The sequence below is a fragment of the Epinephelus lanceolatus genome, chromosome 3, assembly GCF_041903045.1.
Source record: "Epinephelus lanceolatus isolate andai-2023 chromosome 3, ASM4190304v1, whole genome shotgun sequence".
Taxonomy (NCBI): Eukaryota; Metazoa; Chordata; class Actinopteri; order Perciformes; family Serranidae; genus Epinephelus; species Epinephelus lanceolatus.
This window is the reverse complement of record NC_135736.1, coordinates 7,532,291-7,538,164: the sequence shown is the minus strand read 5'-3', so window position 1 is coordinate 7,538,164 and position 5,874 is coordinate 7,532,291. Positions and strand designations below refer to the sequence as shown.

The window sequence follows — 5,874 nt, the reverse complement described above, 5'->3', positions numbered from 1 at the left end:
AAATCAGCGCAACCTATTCATATCACACTAAAACCACACGCTAGCCTACCATACCAGAGGCAGTATCCTCTGTAGCGGCATGCCATTGACGATATCCAACCCACAATTGAAGGCTTGGTAAAAGCCGGAGTTCTGGTCAAAACTAGAAGTCCCTGCAACACGCCCATTTTTCCAATCAAGAAACCAAATTCCTCAGAAGAGCAGCTAATGCAGTGGTGGAAACAGAGACGCCACATGTGCCAGATTCACACACGTTGCTTTCAAACATACCATCCGACACACAGTGGTACACAGTTATCGATTTGTGTTCAGCCTTTTTCAGTGTACCGCTACACCCAGACTCTCAATATTTGTTTGCATTCACTTATGAAGGTCAGCAATATGACCTAGCTAATTTGAACGTGCCAAGCACTGTATTACAACATGCATATGATTTGCTTGTCTGTAGCTTTTCAAAAGAACAATGTCAAAAAGATTCCATTGCAGTGCTCACAGCATTAGCAAAGGGGGGGACACAAAGGTCCGTAAAAACAAATTGCAGTTCTGCCAGCAGTCTGTAGAGTACTTGGGCAGACAGTCGAGTGGGGATAAAAAGTGCATTGCCCCATCTCAAATAGAGGTAGTAAGGCACCTCAACCGCAGGCGGTGGGCCAAATGCTGTCTTTTCTCGGCATGACAGGATACAGTCGGCCATGGATTTGTGACTATGCTATAAAAACTGCTCCACTCAGAGCTTTACTAAGAGCAGTAGGACAGACAAACAACACAGCACAATTGACATGGACAGAGGAAGCTGAGGGTGCATTCCAAATCTAAAAAATAGACATGCAGTCAGCTCCAGCGTTAGGGACTCCTAACTATGCTAAACCTTTTCATCTCTAGGTAGCAGAAAGATCAGGCTTTGCATGTGCCGTCCTGATGCAAGACATGCCCACAGGCCAGGCGTACGGGCTGTGAGGTAATCCTATCAGCCCCTGCATTTAACATTCAACGCTGTTCCACCATCAACCCCGCCACTAAACTGGTGCTGCCAACAGATGGTAAGCCACATGATTGCATTCATGACACAGAGACATTTATGCGTACTAGAGAAGATTTGCACAATCAACCTATCCCAGCTGATCTCACATTGTTTGTAGATGGCTCATGTTTTCGTGACGCCACTGGTAGCCATGCAGGCTACGGGATTGTTCAATTTCACAACAATGACCACACCTTTGAGACACTACAATCACATAAACTTGCTCAGCCATGCTCAGCCCAACTTGCAGAGATAAAAGCTTTAACAGCAGCATGTAAATTGGCAGAGGGACAATCACTAAATGTATACACAGACTCAGCATACACCTATGGTGTGTGCCACGTCCATGCTAACATATGGAAACAAAGAGGATTCGCAGAGCTGACGGCACTCCTGTAACACATGGAGCTGCCATCCTCGACCTGATAGAAGCCATGTTCCTTCCCACAGCTCTAGCAGTAATTAAAATGTCCAGCCCACCAAAACACTGATACATTGATAGCCAAAGGCAATAACTTTGCAGATGAACAGGCAGCAATAGGGGCAGTAATGACACCCTTACTAACCATACAAGACTGTGAACCCCTCACAACCATGCCCTCCCTCATAGCAGCTCAAAACAGAGTTACTGAGGCCGAAAAACGTCTATGGGTAAAAAGATACAATATCATTGGACAATGGTAGCCATTTTGTGTCTAACGTCATACAAGAGACACTGAAACAACTAGGGATCAAACAAAAATTTGGCTGCGTTTACAATCCCCAATCACAGGGAGCTGTAGAAAGAGCAAATGGTATTTTAAAAACCAAAATAGCAAAAATAGTAGTAGATAGTGGAAATAAGCTTAATTGGGTGGATGCTTTACCGCTTGCACTAATGTCTATGCGTTCACAAGCCAGCCGAGTCACGCGTCTAACACCGCATGAAATGCTTACGAGCCGGCTCATGCCGCTACCATACTTAAGAGGTCCCCATGAGGGACCGTCCCTGGAACAATTACAAGGCGAAATGTTTGACTATTTACGAAGTCTAACCCGTATCCATAGGGCTATCTCCCAGCAGGTGAAAGGCACCACAGAGGACAGAAGGGTCGAAATCCCAGAAGACCTTCAACGCATACTTCCTGGAGAGTGGGTGTACGTCAAGGTGTTCAAAAGGAAGTGGGACCAGCCACGCAGAGAAGGTCCATACAAGGTCATATTAGCTACACCAACTGCCTTGAAAGTTGAAGGTAAGGACGTTTGGTTCCATCTTAACCACTGCTGCAGAGCTAACAACCCAGAGAGGGTGTCGACAGAGAGCACCTCAGAGGAAAACACCCCTTCCTCAGTCGCCACCTGGTAGCCACAGGGCTGAGGATGAGGGCCCAAGCGCAGAGAGAACAGAGAGAGGAGAGAGAGCAGAGACAGAAAGAGAGCAGGGAGAAGAAAGCAGCAGCTCAGAAACAGGTGAAGATGGTAACCTGACTCAAGTTTACATATGTAGAGAGAGACCAACAAGTACAACATTCCAATTGGAACACTAAAAACCTCATCAATTCTTGATTGGTTAGAAAAGTTCTCTGTTGGAAAAATCTTACAGACTATAGGAGTAATATTTGGACTCGGCGTCCTTCCCCTAGTACAGATCCTGATAAGAAGGGCCATGAGAACGGCCACGGGACAATTTATTATGCTGATACAACAGCAGAAAAAGCTCCCCAAGAAAGGCGAATTGTGGAAACTAGATAAACCGTGGGTAAGATCCTATATATTCAAAAGATTGAACAACGATTTATATGAAACCATGATTGATAATACGGACGTATGTGAGAATATGGCTGACAATATAAACTTATATGAGCCAATGAAGGGGAACCTGGAAGGGGAATACGAGGTTGTATAGAGAGAGAGAGGGAGAGCCGATTCAGGGTAAGAAATAACCAAATAATTGGCAATAGATTCAGGAAAAACCTTGCTATTACCAAACCCATACTAACAATCGACTGATTAACATATATAGGTTATCTATACCACAGGGCAATTAGGAGGAAAAGGAAGGAAGTGAATTGAACTAAACAATGTCCTTTCTAACACACAGATTGGTGCAGAGCATGGCCAGCATGTGGAGATCCCTGTATCCAAAGCAGCAGAATCCAGGGTTGGCCTACCAAGAGCGCCCAGCCATGTCAGAGGACCAGCCCCCATTTGAGCCCAGGCTAGGGATGACCTACAGCGGCAACTGGTCAACCACCACGTGCTGCAACAGAAGATTGAGATGCTAAGGGGATCAGGTGGCGTCCTACCGGCGCCTGCGGATGACTGGTACATCCGCCTATGTGCCCGACGGACAGTAACTTGGCAGCATTAACAGCAAAGATAACTATGTACCTTGCATACTGTACCCTGTATATGTGAAGTTATCATGCATTCACTGAAGAAAATACCAGTAACGACTGTAGTCACAACCACTGTATAAGAATGTCATTATGATTAATCATGCAACAAGAAAAACAAAGACATTATTAGGCTAGCTCTTATACTCTATATACATACGAATTATTCGAGGTGATAATCATGAATTGTGTGTGATACCTACGGATGACAAAATGTGTGACAGATACTGCTGATAATCAATGAAGTATGACTTATGTGCAGCTCTACTGATGTTGATCACTGGAAAATGATTCGTGTGTGATAATAGCCAATCTAAATCTTAATGGTATGGGACTATAAAGTCCCAAAGGGGGGATATATATATTTCCTCCCCCTTGCTGTGATTTAAGATATTATATGGGACTATGGAGCCCCAAAGGGGGGAATGTAGTGTAATGTACTGATTTACTGAAGACATATACTGTACCTTTTAGTTGACCTTTAAAAAGATATGTGTTGAAGCAATATAATCTGTGCAACTGACAAATTACACACTGGTTTAATATTTCATGTATTCTTATGACACACACACACACTTATTGAGCACTTAAGCATTGTGGTGGAGAAGTACCTAGGACTCACTGTGAATCATTTCTAAAAATAGCATGAGGATGGGTTCAGAAAACACTAGTGGAAAATTAGGGGAATTACAGCTTGTCCTGAGAATGACCCTAGAGGGGGAAGGACTAAAAAGTGCTGAGTCAGCAGAAGTATGACACCATTATGGTGGAGAAAAAGTGACTCAGCAGAGGTGGGATATCGTTACGATCAGAGCCAAGTGGGAAGGATTAAGGGAAAGAAATGACTCAGCAGAAATTCTACGATAAAAGAGCGAGCGCAAACAAAGAAATTCCAGCCTTGCTCCGGAGCTTGGCTCATTTGGGTTGTGATGTGTTTGTTGCCTGCGAGCACATTAAACTCAGTTGCATCTGATTCTATGTGTCTCCAGTGATTTTTTTTTACCTCTGAGTATCTGAGTTTTTGATATCTAATGGAAGATAAAGAAAGTCCGTTTGAGAGGAAAAGAGCGAGGTCGCGAGCTAACTGGCCCGGCTCGGGACCTTGACTTTTTTGCTTCTACAAGATCTTGATGGATGTAAAGTGGCCTATAGTGCTGAGCTCAGCCCTTGGCGCTGAATATGATGAAACTGGAGGTGAAAAGGGTGGAGGAGGGTGGTGCCAATACGCACTGAAATGACAGCTGACAGCAGGAGAGAGGAGAACATTAGAAATCTAGTTGGCTTAACATAAAAAGCAAGAGATATAGTCAGCTGATAAACAACAAAGTGGGATAAGTAATGAGAGAGAAATGTCAATGAATTAGTAGCCTAAATATAGTCTTCCTAGGCTTCACTACAATGATGTATATGAAGGCTAAATGAGGTCATGTGGCTGAATGGGGTTTTTTTTTTCATTCCATTATCTTTTTTCCACTGGAAAAAAGGCCACTCCAAAAATAAGTTAAAAAAAAACAAAAAACAAGAAAGCAAAAAAATCTACCAATGTGAAAATTCGCTTGAAAAGATTTCTTGAAATAAGACATTATATTTAAGCCTTACAAGATAAGAGATCTTAAAATTAGCAGAGAAAACTCATTCTTAGCTATATTGTACTAGTATTGTGAAGTTTTGTGTCTTATAATAAGCTGGTGATGCTCAAAAATAGTATTTTTCCCCTCAAAAGGCTTTGGCGTTGCTTCTTATGTTACATATTTGTGGCATTGACTCTGAAACAACTTCTGAGTCACATTAACACCGTGCACAGTCGCAGCCCTGACTTGTGGTGTGTGGAATTGATGGCTGTCCGATTGGGTACAGGGTGTATAACTCCTCCTACTATCACGTAAAGTGGACACACACGCATCATCTTCTCCAAGTTGAAGTGGCGGAGGCGGAAGGACCGACTCGCCATGGTTTACCCAGAGCAGGTGAAAGGACATCCGCAGACGACCAAAGAAATGCAAGCCCTGTGCCTGAGGGGGAGGGCTCAAGCATCGCCATCCCAACAGTAAATCGTACACAAGTCGTGACACAAGCACAAATCGGGCTGTGTTTGATCCGAGCACGTCAACTAAACATGTTTGTTTTTGTCAATGACAGACTCAGGTTGTAATTTCAAACTAAAGTAGGCTAATAGCAGTGTTGAAAGTAATGCGTTACTGTAATTCCACTACTAACGAGTAATCGAACCAGTTCCCTCCTTTATTAGCTTATTGGAATACAAGTTCAGTTCAAAGGCCTATAGAAATCTTAATTTATTGGCAAGAGAGCAAGTGAAGGGATACTTTTTAGTGTGTATGTCAATCTTAACACTCATGAAGTACAGGTTTTTCTGATGCTGTCAACGTCATTGTTTTTTTTTACAGTTTTGTTTTAATTATTTGTTGTTTTTGTTGTTATTTTACATACTCAAAATAAAGACATCAATCAGTAAAAATT

At 42.9% G+C, this 5,874-nt stretch overlaps 1 long non-coding RNA gene across 1 annotated transcript; it reads left to right on the top strand.

The window, feature by feature from the left end:
* Positions 1–984: 984 nt before the first annotated feature.
* LOC144459677 (uncharacterized) lies at positions 985–4,369 on the top strand. Its single transcript, XR_013488514.1, has 2 exons — positions 985–2,470; positions 3,102–4,369. It is a non-coding gene; the product is annotated as an uncharacterized LOC144459677 (long non-coding RNA).
* Positions 4,370–5,874: the final 1,505 nt, after the last annotated feature.